The sequence below is a fragment of the Moschus berezovskii genome, chromosome 4, assembly GCF_049115385.1.
Source record: "Moschus berezovskii isolate FMDL1 chromosome 4, NW_MosBer_1.0, whole genome shotgun sequence".
Taxonomy (NCBI): Eukaryota; Metazoa; Chordata; class Mammalia; order Artiodactyla; family Moschidae; genus Moschus; species Moschus berezovskii.
The window spans coordinates 114852392-114871069 of NC_142463.1; the positions used below are offsets into that span (position 1 = coordinate 114852392).

Genomic DNA, 18678 nt, shown 5'->3' on the forward strand with positions numbered 1-18678 from the left:
AAATAAAGGAATGAATTAATGAAGAGAATGGAGAGTTTTTCCTTCAGAGCAGAATGTCATTAATAAGCTAGAAGGAATGATGGAATTAGAAAATCACCATTTGATAAACTATCACAGCAATAATTCAGCTAAGAAACACTGATAGCTGCTAAAACTAATGAGTGAAAGTTTGATGAGGAAAGGTGTATTTTCATACTCTTGATGTATTTCCTCACAACATATCTATTAATTGCAAAGAGAAAAAGAGTAACTTTAGGGACTTCCCTGGTGGCCCAGTGGGTAAGACTCCATGCTCCCAATGCAGGGTGCCTGGGTTCAATCCCTGGTCAGGGAACTAAACCCCATATGTGCAGTCAAATAAATAAATTTTTTAAAAGAGTAATTTAAAATGGAGAAAGCCAATGAAGCCACTTTAATTAAATGATGAAGTAATGAGACACATCAAAATGTGTTCCTCAACCAAAATTGAAAAACACATCTGTACCCCAGTGTTCACTTAGTTCAGTTCAGTTCAGTTCTGTCACTCAGTCATGTCCGACTCTTTGCAACCCCATGAACTGCAGCATGCCAGGCCTCGCTGTCCATCACCAACTGCCAGAGTCCACCCAAACCCATGTCCATTGAGTCGGTGATGCCATCCAAACATCTCATCCTCTGTCATCCCCTTCTCCTCCTGCCTCCAAACTTTCCCAACATCAGGGTCTTTTCAAATGAGTCAGCTCTTCGCATCAGGTGGCCAAAATATTGGAGTTTCTGCTTCAGCATCAGTCCTTCCAATGAACACCCAGGACTGATCTGCTTTAGGATGGACTGGTTGGACCTCCTTGCAGTCCAACGGACTCTCAAGAGTCTTCTCCAACACCACAGTTCAAAAGCATCAATTCTTCGGCACTCAGCTTTCTTTATAGTCCAACTCTCACATGTATACATGACCACTGAAAAAACCGTAGCCTTGACTAGACGGACCTTTGTTGACAAAGTAATGTCTCTGCTTTTAATATGATGTCTAGGTTGGTCATAACTTTCCTTCCAAGGAGTAAGCGTCTTTTAATTTCATGGCTGCAATCACCATCTGCAGTGATTTTGGAGCCCACAAAAATAAAGTCAGCCACTGTTTCCCCATCTACTTCCCATGAAGTGATGGGACCAGATGCCATGATCCTAGTTTTCTGAATGTTGAGCTTTAAGCCAACTTTTTCACTCTCCTCTTTCACTTTCATCAAGAGGTTCTTTAGTTCCTCTTTACTTTCTGCCATAAGGGTGGTATCATCTGCATATCTGAGGTTACTGATATTTCTCCCGGCAATCTTGATTCCAGCTTGTGCTTCATCCAGTCCAGCATTTCTCATGATGTACTCTGCGCATAAGTTAAATAAGCAGGGTGATAATATACAGCCGTGACATACTCCTTTTCCTATTTGGAACCAGTCTGTTGTTCCATGTCCAGTTCAAACTGTTGCTTCCTGACCTGCATACAGGTTTCTCAAGAGGCAGGTCACGTGTAGCTAGGACATGGAAGCAACCTAGACATCCATCATCAGATGAATGGATAAAGACATATATACATACATACAATGGACTGTTCAGTTCAGTTCAGTCACTCAGTCGTGTCTGACTCTTTGCAACCCCATGAATCACAGCACGCCAGGCCTCCCTGTCCATCACCAACTCCTGGAGTTTACTCAAACTCATGTCCATCAAGTCAGTGATGCCATCCAGCCATCTCATCCTCTGTCATCCACTTCTCCTCCTGCCCCCAATCCCTCCCAGCATCAGAGTCTTTTCCAGTGAGTCAACTCATCGCATGAGGTGGCCAAAGTACTGCAGTTTCAGCTTTAGCATCAGTCCTTCCAATGAACACCCAGGATTGATCTCCTTTAGAATAGACTGGTTGGATCTCCTTGCTCAGCCATAAAAAAGAATGTACTTGAGTCAGTTCTAATGAGGTGGATGAGCCTAGAGCCTATTATATACAGTGAAGTAATTCAGAAAGAGAAAGACTAATAAAGTATATTAATGTGCATATATGGAATCTGAAAAGATGGTGAACCCATTTACAGGGCAACAACAGTGAAGCAGACATGGAGAACAGACTTACAGACACATAAGTGGGGCAGGGGGAGGAGAGGGTGAGATGCATGGAGAGAGTAACATGGAAGCATACACACTACAATGTGTAAAATAGATAACCAATGGGAATTAGCTGTATGACTCAGGAAACTCAAACTGGGGCTCAGTAACAACCTAGATGGATAAGAAGGGGTGGGAGGTGGGAGGGAGTTTAAAGAGGGAGGGGACACGTGTATACCTATGGCTGACTCATGTTGATGTACAGCAGAGGTCAATACAACATTGTGAAACAATTTTCCTTCAATTATAAATAAGTTTGGAGGAAAAACGTGTTCCTCTTGTTGGAATGCAGTGAGAAGTATAACAGCCTCGGTTCTGAGATATTTCTGCCAAAAATTTATAACCTGAATCTAATCATTAGAAGAGATCACATAAATCGAAACTGAGGAATATTCCGGCCTATAACCTTTGAGTGTTAAGATTATGAAAAGAATAGGAATTGCTCCAGATATTGAAAAAGACAAAACAACTGTGCAACACTGTTCCTGAATAGTACCCAATGATCTATTGTTAACAGCAGAAAAAGAGTGTTATTCACTATCCAATTATACAAAAGGTTAAGTTGCAACTTAGTGCAGATGCCCACTGACAGTGCACCCTGAGGGGAATTTAGGATGGAAAAAAACAAGATGAAGAACTCTGTACTTCGGATAAACAGCCCCGTATATATTTAGATGATCATCTCAGAAAAAATTTCAATGACTACAGATGCTTGCCTCTTTCCATAAATAGAAAGGTAGTAAAACTATGAGCTTGAGATGTCTGTTCTTTGTGACTAGCAGTAATCTTTTACCAAGATGTATCCTTCAGTTCAGGTCCGTTCAGTAGCTCAGTCGTGTCCGACTCTCCGCGACCCCATGAATCACAGCACGCCAGGCCTCCCTGTCCATCACCAACTCCCGGAGTACACTCAAACTCATGTCCACAGAGTAGGTGATGCCATCCAGCCATCTCATTCTCCGTCGTCCCCTTCTCCTCCCGCCCCCAACCTTTCCCAGCATCAGAGTCTTTTCCAGTGAGTCAACTCGTCGCATGAGGTGGCCAAAGTATTGCAGTTTCAGCTTCAGCATCAGTCCCTCCAATAAACACCCAGGATCGATCTCCCTTAGAATGGACTGGTTGGATCTCCTTGCAGTCCAAGGGACTCTCAAGAGTCTTCTCCATCCTTGACTACCTGTATTTCCTAGCTGAAAACAAGAAAAGTACATAGGCTGGCTCCCTCCTCAATGCAGTTTCTCAGAGCTACTGAGAGGCTGTCTCCCAGACTATAGTCCCCAGTAAGGTTCTGAATAAAACTTAACTCACAATTTTTATGTTGTGTATTTTTCCTTCAGTAAAAACGATACAGGACATGATCGGGAGAATTGGTGAAACTTGAACGGGATCTGTAAATTAGATAATAGTAATGCATTGGTATCTCCTCAAGGCCACCCCTCCTGACCTTGAATGTGGAGTAGCTCCTCTTGGCCCTCCTGTGCCCATGCAGCCACCCCCTCTTGGACGTGGGACAGCTCTTCTGGCCGCCGCCCTGACCTTGGGCGTGGGGTAGCTCCTCTTGGCCACGCTTCTGCACGTGGCCGGTTGCCACCGCTGCCGCCGGCGCCTCTCGCGTTTCCTAATTTTCATGGTTGTATTGTGGTTATGCAAGAGGTCTTTGTTTGCCTGAATTACACTTTAAGGGCTCCTTGGTGGCTCAGATCATAAAGAATCTTCCTACAATGCAGGAGACCTGGATTTAACCCCTGGGTCAGAAAGATCCCCTGGAGAAGGGAATGGCTAGCCACTCCGGTATTCTTGCCTGGAAAATCCCATGGACAGAGGAGCCTGGCTACAGTTCATGGAGTCTCAAAGAGTCAGACACAACTAAGTGACTAATATTTTCACTTTTCACTTTCACACTCTAAAGAAAGTGTTCCCGACTCCCAGGCCACAGACCAGGTCTGTGGCCTATTAGTAACCAGGTCACACAGCAAGAGGTGAGAAGCGGGTAAGTGATCAAAATTTGAATTTACAGCCACTCCCCATCACTAGCATTGCCACTAATCTCCCACCTCTTTGAAGCAGTTTCTCAGAGCTTTCTGAGATGCTGTCTCTCAGGCTGCAGTCCTGATTTTGCCCCAAATAAAATGTAACTTGCAAGTCTCACGTTGTATATTTTTTTAAAGTCAGTTGAAAATTTTGGAGATTTGAAATGGTCTGCAATTGACAGATTTCTCCTAAAGTTAGCTGATCACTCTACTGTCTATCCCATTCATTCTTAGTAATTTTTAAATTTCCATCTTATTCCTGCTTTATTCTCAGAAGTGTACTGCTGAATCAAATGCAGACTTCGTGGCCATTCCCTCCCTTCTCTAAGAAGCAAGCTATCACACATTTGTAACAGACCATTCTGTGAGCAAAAATACAGTTTTACAATTTCTCACTCTTTTAAGTATTTCTTCATTCTCAGAAACATCCAAACCAATTCTTCACTGCTGCTGCCTCCTCCAGAATTTGTTAATTCATCAAATATTTATTGAGAAAATACTATGAGCCATACCATTCCAGAACCTGGGAATACAATAAGAAATAATGTCTCTCTTCTCATGGAATTTACAATCTACTAGTGGAGCAAAAAATTAAGAAACAACTCCTCCTACCTCCCATTTTTTGTTTTTCAGACAATGATATCTGGTTCAGTTCAGTTCAGTTCAGTCGCTCAGTCGTGTCCGACTCTCCGCGACCCCATGAATCACAGCACGCCAGGCCTCCCTGTCCATCACCAACTCCCGGAGTACACTCAAACTCATGTCCACAGAGTCGGTGATGCCATCCAGCCATCTCATTCTCGGTCGTCCCCTTCTCCTCCCGCCCCCAACCTTTCCCAGCATCAGAGTCTTTTCCAGTGAATCAACTCGTCGCATGAGGTGGCCAAAGTATTGCAGTTTCAGCTTTAGCATCAGTCCCTCCAATGAACATCCAGGATTGATCTCCTCTAGAATGGACTGGTTGGATCTCCTTGCAGTATAAGGGACTCTCAAGAGTCTTCTCCAACACCACAGTTCAAAAGCATCGATTCTTCGGCGATCAGCTTTCTTCACAGTCCAACTCTCACATCCATACATGACCACGGGAAAAACCATTGCCTTGACTAGACGGACCTTGGTTGGCAAATTAATGTCTCTGCTCTTTAATATATTATCAAGGTTGGTCATAACTTTCCTTCCAAGGAGCAAGCGTCTTTTAATTTCATGGCTGCAATCAGCATCTGCAGTGATTTTGGAGCCCAAAAGAAACACTGTTTCCACTGTTTTTCCATCTATTTCCCATGAAGTGATGGTACCAGATGCCATGATCTTTGTTTTCTGAATGTTGAGCTTCAAGCCAACCTCTTCACTCTCCTCTTTCACTTTCATCTGGTTAGAAAACAATAATAGGACTTCCCTGGTGGTCCAGTGGTTGAGAGTCTGCCTGCCAATTCAAGGAACCTGAGTTCAATCCCTTCTCCAGGGGTATTCCGCATGCTGTGGGGCAACTGAGCCCAAATGCCACAACTATTGAAGCCTGTGTGCCTAGAGCCTGTGTTCCAGGACAAAAGAAGCTACTGCAATGAGAAGCCTGGGCACCATGGGGAGAGTAGCCCCCACTCAGCAGAACTAGAGGAAAGCCTGTGTGCAGCAATGAAGACCCAGCTCAGCCAAGAATTAATTAATTTAATTAAAATTTAGACATTTTAAGAAAGAAAATGACAACAGATGATAAGAATGTCTGGGGAAGGTCCTTTCTAAGGAGAAGACGTGAGGATCTGGAAAAAAGGCAAATGCAGAAGTCTTGTAAAAGAAATCAAGCATATTTAAACTCACTGTAATATAAGTCCCAGGTAACCATGATTTCATCTATTGTGTGTGTAATTGTTGTCATTTCTGTTATTTTACTGCTTATCCCAAGACTAAGTTTGTCCCATCACAGGGGTTCCAGGTATAGTTGTTATAGGTAAATGGACCCCTTCCAGTGCCCTAGAGTGTACTCTTATCTAACGCTTGGAAATGAATTGTCCAGGGAGACACATGTACTGAGAAAGCAAGAGACTTTATTTGGAAGGACCACCTAGGCAGAGAGCAACAGGTTAAGGGAACCCAGGAGGACTGCTCTGCCATGTGGCGCTCAGTCTTGGGTTTATGGTGATGGGATTAGTTTCCGGGTTGTCTCTGCCAATCATTCTGACTCAGGGTCCTTCCTGGTGGTACACACATGGCTCAGCCAACCAGAAGGAATCCAAGAGGATAAATGGACTGGTGGTCTCCTGTCTCCTTTTGACCTTTACCGGATTCTTCCCATTGATGGTGGCTTGTTAAGTTCCATGTTCCTTATCAGGACCTCCTGTTGTAAAATAACTCATGCACATGGCTACGGTGGTGCCTGACCAGAGTGGATGGTTTCAGTCAGAGGTTTCCCCTAAGATGTTTGTGGAAGAAATGAAAAGGAAACATGGCAGAAGGGCTGGGAACCTGGAGCAAGTAAGAGATGTGTGACGCTGTGACTGAAGGAAACAGAAGTCTGAAATCACAGAGCTTTGAGCACCAGGGAAAGGGTTGTAGATTATTCTAAGTGCAATGGGAAGCCTTTGCAGGTTTTTCCTCTGGAGAGGACTTGGTCTTATTTACATTTGAAAAGATCATTCTCTCAACACCAGCCTGTGTGGCAAGGCTTCCTCTTTGAGCCTGACCTCCCAGCAAGAGGTCGGAGGACTCTGAATTTTTGAGGTGTAGTTAGTGCTTGCAAAGCCTTGCTCTCACAGGAGGTCAGCTGTGACCCACCCTGGCCTCCAGTCCTGCTCCGCCCCAGCCACCACCTTCTGAAGATTTAGAGTTTCCAGGCCTGAATTGACTTGGGCTATTCAATGATACAAAAACCTTTCTTTCCACCTTCTTTTCCTCAGAAGTTTGATCTGATGCTGCTTCCTCTAACATCCCACTTCCTTTCTTTCTGTTCTTTTGAAGCAAGCTGACTGCTGAGCTGTGAAAGGTGAAGCCAACTGCTCACACTAACCCTGCTCCTTTTACTCCCTATAGAACCAACAAGGCAGAGCACAGTACCTCCCTTTCCTTTCCTGCTTACTTTTGTTTTGACTATAAAATAAAGTCTGTCCTTTAAGTTGATTTCATTCTCCCTGAGTTTCTGATCTCCTAAAAATCCAACATTTCTGACCACACATGAAATTCTGAAGCTTCACTGTCACCCACATTCTGTTGCAGGAAGGGGGACTCTTTCCAGGGCCCAAGAGTGGGCGCTTGTCTAACACTCAGAAATGAATTGTCCAAGAAGACACTCATGCTCACAATGCAAGAGATTTTATTGGGAAGGGGCACCTGGGCAGAGTGCAGAAGGGTCAGGGAACCTAGGAGGACTGCTCTGCCACGTGGCTCGCAGTCTCAGGTTTATGGTGATGGGATTCATTTCTGGGTTTTCTCTGGACGGTCATTCTGACTCAGGGTTCTTTCTGGTTGCTCACGCATCACTCTGCCAGGATAGATTACAGCAAGAAGGATTCTGGGAGGCGGTAGGGCACATAGCGTCTCTTTTTGACCTTTCCTGAACTCTCCCAGTTGGTGGTGGCTTGTTAGTCCTGTGTTCCTTCCTGGGACCTCCTGTGGTAAAATAACTCACACAAATGGTTACTATGGTGACTGGCCAGGGTGGGCAGTTTCAGTCAGTGTGTTTTCCCTAACAATTCCACTGCAGAGCAAACCTATTCCCTATAGCCACAAGCATCCGAGGCGCAGATCTTTCAACGTTTCCCTTTTTCCTTAAGTTTGTGATAATTTCCTTTTTTTTCCTTCACCACAAGCTGACAAACTGTTCACAGAGTCAGAGTCTTCCTTCTTCTGTATTTATTCAATGATGAATCCCTCAACCTACTGGATCTCTACCCCAGACCCTGGGCTTTGAAATCCAATTAGAAACTGAGCAGGACCCTATGACGCTCCTGGCCTTTAAAACAGTTGCTAATCAGGGAAGGGGAAGGCAGAGACAGCAAGGAGCAGCCAAGAAACAATCGTGCTGTCTTGGGTCAGGGTCCTAGTTCTGCCTTGAGGGATACATATAACAGTATCTTTGAGCTCTCTGTGGGCTTCCCTGATAGCTCAGTTAGTAAAGAATCCACCTGCAATGTAGGAGACTCCAGTTTGATTCCTGAGTCAGGAAGATCTGCTGGAGAAGGGATAGGATACACACTCCAGTATTCTTGGGCTTCCCTTGTGGCTCAGCTGGTAAAGAATCCGCCTGCAATGCAGGAGACCTGGGTTGGATCCCTGGGTTGGGAAGATCCCCTGGAGAAGGGAAAAGCTACCCACTCCAGTATTCTGGCCTGGAGAATTCCATAGACGGTATAGTCCATAGGGTAGCAAAAAGTCAAACACGACCAAATGACTTTCACTTTATTTCACTTCACTTGAGCTCTCTATAGAACTAAAACCATCAACAAATGGAATATGTTAGCATTATTCATTCTAGAATAAGTCAGAGTTTGATAACTTTGAGAAGTTCATCAAGAGACCACCTGAAGCCAGATTTTAAAAGGGCAAGTCCTATATACCCTAATCCTTATCAGCAACTCTGCACTTGAACTATTGCTATAAAACTCGTCACCAAGTCTGCACGAGTTAGGATGGACACACAGATTTAAGGAGCACAAGCCCATCATGTTCCTCTTTGCCTGGAAAAGCAATAAAGCTATTCTTTTCTACTTCACCCAAAACTCTGTCTCTGAGATTTAATTCAGCGTTGGACTACAGAGGCCAAATTCGACTACAACCCTGTCCCTAAAGTCCGCAGACCCTCTCTGCTGTCTTCTGAGAGGTTGTCCATTATTCTGCTCAAGCCTGAAGTCTGCCCAGCCCCACTTCCTACTGTTTGTATACTGTTCATTCACTGTCATGTCCGACACTCTGAGACCCCATGGATTGTAGCACTCCAGGTTTCCCTGTCCTTCATTATCTCCCTGAGTTTGCCAAACTCGTGCCATTGAGTCAGTGATACCATCCAACCACCTCATCCTCTGTAGCCCCCTTCTCCTCCTGCCCTCAGTCTTTCCCTTTTCAGGGTCTTTTCCAATGAGTCAGCTCTTTGCATCACGTGGCCAAAGTATTGGAGCTTCAGATTCAGCATCAGTCCTTCCAATGAATTTTCAAGGTTGATTTCCTTTAGGACTGACTTGTTTGATCTCCTATAGATCTGATTATAGCTGTGGAACCTCAAAATATAGAGCTATCAAAAGAGAAGCTTCTGTCTTCCTGTTAGAGCTCTGAAAGGACAATCTCATCTCTTTCCCTGTGTGCTCTAAAGGAATTGAGCAATAAACATAGGACTCAGGAGGGATCACAACATCAGCCCTGTGGCTGGTGTAAGGGAAGGGAAAAAGTTCCCTCTACCCTTTTAATTTCTTCTGGCTGGTCTAAAAATTAAATTGGCATGATACAAATTAACAGGAGAAAACCAAATTTAATTGTGTATGAATGAAGGTCCCATAAGAAAAATGAGGCACAAGGATTAGTTAGGGAATTGTGGCTTATAAGCCACTGAAAGAAGGAGAATGGGGTAGGAATTTGAGCCTTAAAGAGGAAAAAGATATTTCACATAGAGATAGAAAAACAAATGTTTTCTATGCCATACAAAGACAATGGGACACAATGAGGGCTTTGGTCTCCAAGCCCTGCCAAGTCTCCGCTACTGAAACAAAAGGGAAGGGGACAACGCACAATTAAAAGAATAACATAACCTAAGGACACGACATAAACTAATTAGAACCAAATAGGTCCAAGATGGTGGATGAGTCAACTTCCAGTAGACCCCGAGCCTCAGCATACACTAATTGTAACACGTCAACAAGCTAAGGGACACATTCACCAGCATCATGATGGTTCTGAGGCTCACCATCAAAGATCAAAAAGTAGGCAGGGGCTCAATTCCTAGAAACCTCTGCCCCTTCCCTGAAATAGTTGACATAATCCTCTCACTCATAAGCTTATGAGATAACCAAACCCATGAACACTAATCACACCATAATTCAGGCCCTTTTGCCTCCTGAGATGGCCCACACTCTGTGGAGTTTGTTTCTCTCTAAATAAACCCATTTCTTACCTATCACTTTGTTTCTCCCTGAATTCTTTCTGCTCTGAGGCACAAAATAACCTGAGCCTCAGTAAGTCCAGACACCAGGTGAGTGATTCTAATTAGAAGACCATGGGTTCAAGTCCCAATCTAAGATGATGATTTTGGCGATTTTGGCAAGTTACTAAATTTTTCAAGTTTTTCCTATATATAAACTAAATTTTTGTTTTATTTTCTCCTGTTGTCTAATGTCAATTTAATTCTTAGGCCAAAAAGAAGAGCCTAGAGATATGGAGGAAAAATTCTTCCTCCTTAACACAAATATGAAGGAGAGGTTTGAAGAAATAAAAGCTCAAAATGTAAGGATGAAGGTCACACATAAAAGTGAGCTGGGTGATAATAAACAAGAAGAAAAAATAATGGAAATTTCACAGAATAAACACTGGTGGTCCTGAAGACAAAATAGAGCAAATTAAACAGAAACAACAACAAAAACATCTTTTTCACTTTTTGAATATTCAAATTGAAAGGGTTAAAGAAATAAAGATAATTCTAATATTTAAAGACCACATCCTGAGGGTGGAAGCAGAATGCTGCAAAAATTCTATTCCTGTATTCTTTAGATAATTTAATAAAACACAATAGATGGGGTTGGTGTTCCTATTAAAAGGAAATGAAAATATTGGCAGGACTACAGTTAAGCACACTCAGTCTTTTAGGAGAAAAGAGTTGGCCCACTTGCTCTTAAACAATGATTAAAATTCAGTGGCTCTCCACCTCCCCTGAAAGCTGGAATTACTTGAAGAGCTTTAAAAAACACTGACGTTTGGGTCCCACACCCGCCTTCCAATTCAGGTTTAATCAGCTTGGGGTATGGCTTGGTAATTCTAACGTGGAACCATGTTTAAGACCCCCTTCTCAGCACTGTCCCATGCGCTGATAGAAAAAGAGTGGTGAAAGGGGAAGGAAATACACTCGCCCAGGGCACAAGGGGCCAGTGTACAGGTCAGTGAAATGTCAGAGCCAGAAACAGGGAGATGTAAGATGCAATCTCAGAAGGCATCTTCAGGATTAGCAAAAAGGTCTCGGGGCCATAGGCAGCATTTGACTAACATGTCACCATGTTCTTTTTTACTTGAGCACCTGCCAGTTAAGGATGTTAGGACTGAAGGTCCCACCAGCATAGACACTGCTAATCTCTTCTGGCAACAGCACAGAATCTTACATGTTCATATCTCCAATATCTCCCACCAAACACTGGTTTTTATCAAAGCCCCCAGTGAACACAGACTGCTCCTTCCCCAGGATGATGCTGGCCTTTGCCCCCAAAGAGGTTCCCTCCTCCAGACTCCTCCTCACCATGGACTTCCCATCCACCCAGAGCCCTGTGATCTCGGAAGCAAACTCCCAGATCATACGGAAGTGCTTTGGTGCAGGAGAACCCTCAGGAGATTGAAAAAGATGTCAGCTCCACCCACGATACACTGTACCTGCCAGTCCCTCATTATGTTGAAGAGGAGAATCTCATTATGCTGTTTTCTTGTGGTGTAAGAGAAGAGGCTACAGTTGAAGGTCAGGTCAGTATAGATGTGCAAGCACACATGAAGGCCTGGAGTGGTTTAGTTAAGTGTGCAGTCAGCATCACGTAGGAATTATCCGACTCTTTGGGGAACACAAAGTCCTTTGTGTACATATCTGTGGGGTCAAAAGACAGAGAAGGGAAATGTCAACAGTGGAGCTCTGTTAAAAATCAAAATTCAACTGAGTAAATCTAAAGATATAATTGTCATTATTCAGTGACTTGTGAACTGGACAACATCCCATCTAGCAGATAGAAAGGAATTTCAAAGAGCTGTACAAAAGTAAAGACTTTTATAGACAGAAGAGAATAGGAAGAGAACTTTTTAGCAAAGAGTGGGTTATTTCAGTGGTCTATTTAGCAAAGACCTATGACAAGGTCACCTTCTTCTGGGGAAAAAATGGCATCCTATTGGGTAGATTACCTCATTAGAGAGGGCAGGTAACTCCAGACTGACAAGGTAAATGTCACATTCCTGGGAGAGGCTGAAATTAAACTTAGAATAGTTATTGCACTTTGACTTGCTAACACAGGGTTTAATACAAGTGATTCCATTTCCAAACAGTTGTCTCTCTCTTTTTCTCAACAGCTCCTCCCCTTTGACTAGCCTGAGATGTCTCCAGCTGGTATGCAGGACCAGAAGTCAAATGGAGCCTTCTGTGACTACGAGATGTGTACCTAAGGTTCAAGTCCCTGGATTTTGGCTGCCATTTGGGTAGGGAGAAGGATCATGAGTTCCTTCCAAAGAGATTCAAGGGCAATCTTTTTTTCTCAGTGATTCCAAATCAGAATGGGAGAAAATGGAAACAATTTTTGGAGATTTATAGCCAAATTCATTAGGAAAATAGAATAATTCAGGACCCAGTCCAACTTGTAGATATATAACAAAATCTCAAAGATAATCATCAGGATTAGAACTTAATATCTACAAACTTGCACACATAACGTTTTTCTCTACAATCACTCTCATTTTTATTTTACAATCATTTTATAGTCACCCCCATTTTTCAAAATCAAAGACAACCACAGTGCGACTAATTTATTTGCACTGAATTTAGCCTTTGCTGTTGTTGTTATTCAGCCACTAAGTCATGTCCAGCTTTCTGAGACCCCATGGATTCCGGCACACCAGGCTTCCCTATCCGTCACTATCTCCTGGAGTTGTTCAAACACAGGTCCAGTGAGTCAGTGACGCCATCTAACCATCACATCCTCTCTCCCCTGCTTCTCCTCCTGTCCTCAGTCTTTCCTGATTATTTACATAAACGCAGCAAGGATAGTGACTGACCATGCAAGCTCTTTTGAAGACTGCTCTGTTGAAACCTTGTAAGTAAAATACCAGGCCATTTTCCCAAGGGGCTTTATTGACTCCAGAGAGTAAACCTTAATTCCTTAAAAATGATGGTCATCTGAATAGCAAAAGCAATCTTGAGAAAGAACAATGGAGCTGGAGGAAACAACCTCCCTGCCTTCAGACTGTACTACTAAGCTACAGCCATCAAGACAGTATGGTAGTGGCATAAAAATAGAAATATAGATCAATGGAATAAGAAAGTCTAGAGATAAATCCATGCACCTATAGGCACCTTATCTTTGACAAAGGAGGCAAAAATGTACGATGAAGAAAAGACAGTCTCTTCAATAAGTGGTGCTGGGAAAACTGGTCAGCTATGTATAAAATAATGAAATTAGAACACTGCCTACCTCTATACACAAAAAATAATCTCAAAATGGATTAAAGACTTAAATGTAATGCCAGAAACTATAAAACTATTAGAGGAAAACATAGAACACTCTATGACATAAATCACAGTAAGATCTTCTATTACCCACCTCCTTGAGTATTGGAAATAAAAACAAAAATAAACATATGGGACCTAACTTAACCCCAAAACTTGCACAATGAAGGAAACTATAAGAAAAGTGAAAAGACAATTTTTAAAGTGGGAGAAAATAATAGCAAAGGAAACAACTGACAAAAGATTAACCTTCAAAATATACAAGCAGCTCATGGAGCTCAATACCAGAAAAACAAGCAAAACCTGTCAAAAAGTGGGAAGACGACCTAAACAGACATTTCTCCAAAGAAGACATACAGATGGCTAATATACACGTGAAAACATGCTCAACATCACTCATTATTAGTGATATGAAAATGAAACTTACAATGAGGTATCATCTCATACTGGTCAGAATGCCCATCATCAAAAAGTCTACAAACAATAAATACTGGAGAGGATGTGGAGTAAAAGGAGCCCTGTTGTGCTGTTAGTGGGAATGTAAATTGATACAGCCACTATTGATAACACTACAGAGATTCCTTTAAAAAACTAGGAATAAAACTACCATATAACCCCAAACTCCCACTACTGGGCAGATAACCTGCAGACACCATAACTGAAAATGACACATGTACCCCAATGTTCATTGCAGGTTTACAAAAAGCTAAGACTGGAAGCAACCTATATGTCCATCAACAGATGAATGGATAAAGAAGTTATGATGCGTATACACACTGGAATATTGCTCAGCTATAAAAAGGATGCATTTGAGTCAGTTCTAATGAGGGAGATGAGTCTAGAGCCTATTATACAGAGGGAAGTAAGTCAGAAAGAGAAAGACAAACATATTAACACAGGTATATGGAATCTAGAAAGATAATACTGATAATCCTACTTGCAGGGCAGCAAAGGAAACAAACACAGACATGAAGAACAGAATTTTTGACACAGTGGGGAAGCAGGGTGGGGTATGATTTGAGAGAGTAGCATTGAAACATATACATTACCACATGTAAAATAAGATATCCAGTGGGAATTTGCTATATGACACAGGGAACCCAAAGCTGGTGCTTTGTGACAACCTAGAGGGGTGGGATGGGGAGGGAGTCGAGAGGGAGGTTTAAGAAGGAGGGGACATATGTGTAGTTACAACTACACATGTTGATGTATGGCAGAAACTATCACATCATTGTGAATTAATTATCCTCTAATTAAAAATAAAAACTTAAAAGAAATGGTCATATCTGAGTCTATGCACATCTCCCTCAAATATGACATTTCAGCTAAAACCTTGGTAATATAACCTGTATTTGTAATTGTGTACTGTTACAAGGATAACAGATTCTTACTGAATTCAAGTAAATGACTAACCCTAACGTCATGAAAAGAATATTCAAGAGTTTTGGGCAGGGATCAGGTAGAGAGAAAAAGTCAATGTTTCATCTTTGTTTACAAAGGTATTCTTTGCCAAATTGCTTTAAGTCATAGACAGCTTAAGAAAAAAGATTTTCTGAAATTTGGAGAAAAAAATATTAAGGAACCAGCAATATTTCAAACAAAAAAATTATAATCTTCCGCCTTAATTCATTCAGTCCTATGTAATTAATATGTTTGCTCAAATCCAGCTTTTCCATTAGTTCTGTAAATTTTTACTCAATTCAGTTTTATGATCTTAAAGCTAACAGAAACCTGTACTTGTCAAAGCCCTTTCCACTAATCTTCTTGAAGATGAAGCACAGTTGAAGAAACACTTTTGCAAAAGCATCTGAGTAAAACAATAACTGTCTGTAAATGACAAAAAACTTTAAAATGCCCATCATTAAAAATCTGTTGAGAGCACATTTTAATGCCATGACAAGGAAATTTGCATATTTCTGTGACATAAAATGTTTTAAGATAACTGGAGTTATGACTGATAATCATATCAGGATATGTCAGATTTCTAGGAATTTATCACAATTTTACAAAATTTATAACTTATACAAATACCACACAAAGAAGGCTTAGTATTACTTCTTATTTGACAATGCTTCCAATATGATTTAATATATCAAATAAACCAAATTGTTTAACATTTCCTTTTATACAAAGAAAGAACAAGTGTTTTAAAATTTTGCAGGGGACCTGTAATATCCCAAAGTTAGTTTGAGGTCAAAATGATTTCATTTAGAATTTGACCTGGGAGAAGTTTGTCAAAGAAATCAAAATATTTTAAAGTCCTTGATCAAGCAGGATCATAGATCACTGTGAAAAAATACTGTTATCCATTTAACAATAATAGCAATTAAAGACTTCAAAGGCAAATGCAGGAAGTTAAGTAATGGTAAAGAAAAATGTAGTTCTTTTACTAAAGAAGACTCAGCTTTCTTAACTAATCAAAAGACCCAATAAAGACAGCACAGGAAATTATTCTGATAAGACACAAAATCTTTCTTTTCTACGCAAATTACTTAAAAGGTGAGAAAAGAAAACTTTTACAATCTCTTATCAAGAGCGGACCAACAGTTCAATAAAACCTTATTGTTTCCACAGAGGGGAAAAGCACATTCTAACTTTATAACTGCTTCCTTTTGATATTAAAATTTATTCACTAGAATTCATTTCCACCTTAGCCAGTCTCAACCATGCATAAAAACCCTTACCAAATTCCTTTTCCACAAACCTTATATACAACTTTCTTCTTTATTTATTTTTATTTTTCTTAAGATTTATTTGCTTATTTATTTGGCTGCACCAGGTCTCAGATGTAGTATTCAGACCTTCGATCTTCACTGTGGCATGTGGGGTCTAGTTCCCTGACCAGCGATTAAACCTGGGCCACCTGTATTGGGAGGGCAGAAGCACTCTGACAGCTTTTAACTGCCTGAGCCATGTTGACCAATTCTGCGGGTTTGTTTCTTTTTTACTTTTATGATTCTCATTCAGTTCAGTTCAGTCGCTCAGTCGTGTCCAACTCTGCGATCCCATGAATCACAGCACGCCAGGCCTCCCTGTCCATCACCAACCCCCAGAGTTCACTCAAACTCATGTCCATTGAGTCAGTGATGCCATCCAGCCATCTCATTCTCTGTCGTCCCCGTCTCCCCCGACCCAAAATCCCTCCCAGCATCAGAGTCTTTTCCAGTGAGTCAACTCATCACATGAGGTGGCCAAAGTATTGGAATTTCAGCTTTAGTATCAGTCCTTCCAATGAACACCCAGGATTGATCTCCTTTAGAATGGACTGGTTGGATCTCCTTGCAGTCCAAGGGACTCTCAAGAGTCTTCTCCAACACCACAGTTCAAAAGCATCAATTCTTCGGCGCTCAGCTTTCTTCAGAGTCCAACTCTCACATCCATACATGACCACGGGAAAAACCATAGCCTTGATTAGAGGGACCTTGGTTGGCAAAGTAAAGTCTCTGCTTTTTAATATGCTATCTAGGTTGGTCATAACTTTCCTTCCAAGGAGTTTAGTTCAGTTCAGTCACTCAGTCGTGTTCGACCCTCCGCGACCCCATGAATCACAGCACACCAGGCCTCCCTGTCCATCACCAACTCCCAGAGTTCACTCAAACTCATGTCCACAGAGTCGGTGATGCCATCCAGCCATCTCATTCTCTGATTCTCATTAGCAATAGCCTTTACTTACTAGACCCAGTACAGCTTAAGTCGAACTCAGTACAATCTAAAACCCAGTCTAGTTTTTCAGCGGGACCTAGTCCTGCTCCAGCTGTTAACCTGATGTGGAATTTGTGGGGTGGATAAAGAACTGAACCAGCAGGTCCCCAACTATGAATTGCAGACTGAGGTTCCACACAATGGAGAACTCCAGACTGAGCCATCGATCATTCCCAACACGGAATCTGAGGACAGAAGCAAGGACTGAGATTTCAAATCAAATAGGGAACTGACTAGTAAGCCAATTAGACCAGGAGCTTGATACAAAGAGAGCAGAGTTCAGAACGTAGAGTAACTTGCCCAGGGTCCCACTGAAGACGACCAAACCAAACAACCTCTGAGGAGACCACACCCCTGTCTCTTGTTTCAAAAACTCTTGCAAGAAATCTTTGAAGTCTGTCACGGCCTCCAAATCTGGTAAACTAACTGAGTAAATGGAAAGATCTAATTGGCTTTAATTCAATGATTCATGAAGCAGGCAACCTCCCACCTAACAGAAAGGAATTTCGAACAGCTTATCCAAATAAAAGTCTTTCATAGGCAGAAAGCGGTAAGAAGCAGAAGTTTCTAGCAAAGGGTGGATTATTTCAGGCAAGGTCACCTTTCTTGGGGGATGGAAAGGGTTTTATTGGGTGAATTACCTCATTAATCCTAATCATGTAATTTCAGATTGACTGGTGAAAGGTCACATTTTGGGAAGAGGCTGAAGCTGCAGTTAGGTTAGGTATTAGGTCTTGGTTTGCTGACATGGGGGTTAACACAACTGATTCCATCCTGGGCCTGTTGTATCTTTTCTATCTTTGTTAGGCCACAAAGATGCATTCTTTTACTATGTACAAGAGATTGGACTTAAAAACTGCAGACTGCCCTCTTTACCGCATCACATCCCTCCCCAATGCTGGCTATTTCCCCTAACTTGGCTTTGCACAGACAGCACTGATACAAGAGCCCAGCTACCACCTGAAGCATCACCTACCTACCTGAGAAAAAGCACTAGGGAGGCTAATGATGACCAGGAAACATGGTGACAACTTCTCCATGTTCCTTCCTGCAGTCACTGTGCCCAGAATCTGGATTATCCTCCTGGAAAGAGCAGCATCAGCTGGGCTATCTGGGGCTTGGGTATCTGAGATCCCTCTGACTCAGGTCTGTCCCCTTTGACTTTATATGTGAAACAGTCAGATTGTCTCAGCTGATGGGTAAATGATTTTCCAAAACGGCTCCTTGGAACCATAAATCAAAGCTCTAAGAGCAAATAAACCAATACAAATCACAAAACAGGAGATCAACATGGGTTATTTATTAGTGACTCCATGGTGCCTACAGGAGCTCAATAGATCTGCATTGCAGTGTTTCGTGAATTAAAACAGTCACATCTTGTGAATCCATTCTGGAGAAATGTAGCTAAAAATTTGGGGATGGGGGAGATATTTTACTCAC

General features: G+C 42.0%; 1 pseudogene; it reads right to left on the reverse strand.

Annotated features, from left to right (window-relative positions):
• Window positions 1-4138: 4138 nt before the first annotated feature.
• Window positions 4139-18278, reverse strand: LOC129540447 (C-reactive protein-like; annotated as a pseudogene).
• Between the last annotated feature and the right edge of the window lie 400 nt (window positions 18279-18678).